Raw genomic sequence first — 1,068 nt, 5'->3', positions numbered from 1 at the left:
TAATTCAAATTCATTTAAAATAATTTCATATTTTAAATATTTTTTGGGAGGTGTTTTCTTTTTATGTTTATTTATTTTAGAAATTTTTCTGCCGTTAAAGGGGTTTTTTGGGGGTGGGGATGGGGGTGGGGGGTTCTTTATCCGCTGTAAGGGTCCAAAGCCAGAGGAAATTGAATTGACTTGAAAATTAAATTTAGATTTATCTGCACTGGCTACTTTTACTTTTAACACCTAGTACATTTTCCTGATTATACTTACTTACTGTCACTTAAGTATCATTATCAACACAGGGCTTTTACTTGTAATATTTTCACAGTGTGATATTAGTACTTTTATTTTGGTAAAGGATCTGAATACTTCCTCCACCACTGGGCCCTTGATGGCGCTGTAAGATAAGTCTGAGGGGTCATAAAACTGTTAAATGCATAAAAAAGAGAGAAAATGTGTGTTTTTGTTTTTATGTTGCTTTATTCTTTTTAAATATTGGATATTTTCACCCTTTTGGTCACTAAAAACTTTATAAATTAAACAATCTGACAAGGAAACATCACTTTTCTGCTCATAGCTCATGACCACACTGCAGTCATAACCTGTGATAAGTAGATACTAGTCCATTGAGAACACAGTTGCCCACGTACAGTTTCACGTGGTGTGTGTTTGGGATACAGGTCATAGGAAATTGAAGATTAAATAGTCAACTGAACCCATTAAGAAGAGCAATGTATTCAGACAGAGTTTTTGTGAATTTGATAGTACGATTGTTTTATTGAAAGTAGTACCATTGCCAATAGTGGGATAGTTGGTGGGCTAAAACTGTACTGTATTAGTAGTTGAGGTAGCACGTTGAAAGGCAGATAGTTAAAGTATTTATATGTTGTATTGACTTAAAACTGGGGCGCACTGGTAGAATGACTGACTGACTGACAGAATGACACACTGACAGTTTCCGTGATTATGTACAGCATACCATACCATGACTTAGTCATACCAAAAATTTGAAAAAAAAAAAAAAAAAACCAAACATTGGTCCACAGGGGGAGCCACAGCGATCGGTCGCATTTTAGCCAT

The sequence above is a fragment of the Epinephelus moara genome, chromosome 19 (assembly GCF_006386435.1).
Source record: "Epinephelus moara isolate mb chromosome 19, YSFRI_EMoa_1.0, whole genome shotgun sequence".
In the NCBI taxonomy this organism is placed as follows: domain Eukaryota; kingdom Metazoa; phylum Chordata; class Actinopteri; order Perciformes; family Serranidae; genus Epinephelus; species Epinephelus moara.
This window is presented reverse-complemented; position numbering follows the sequence as displayed.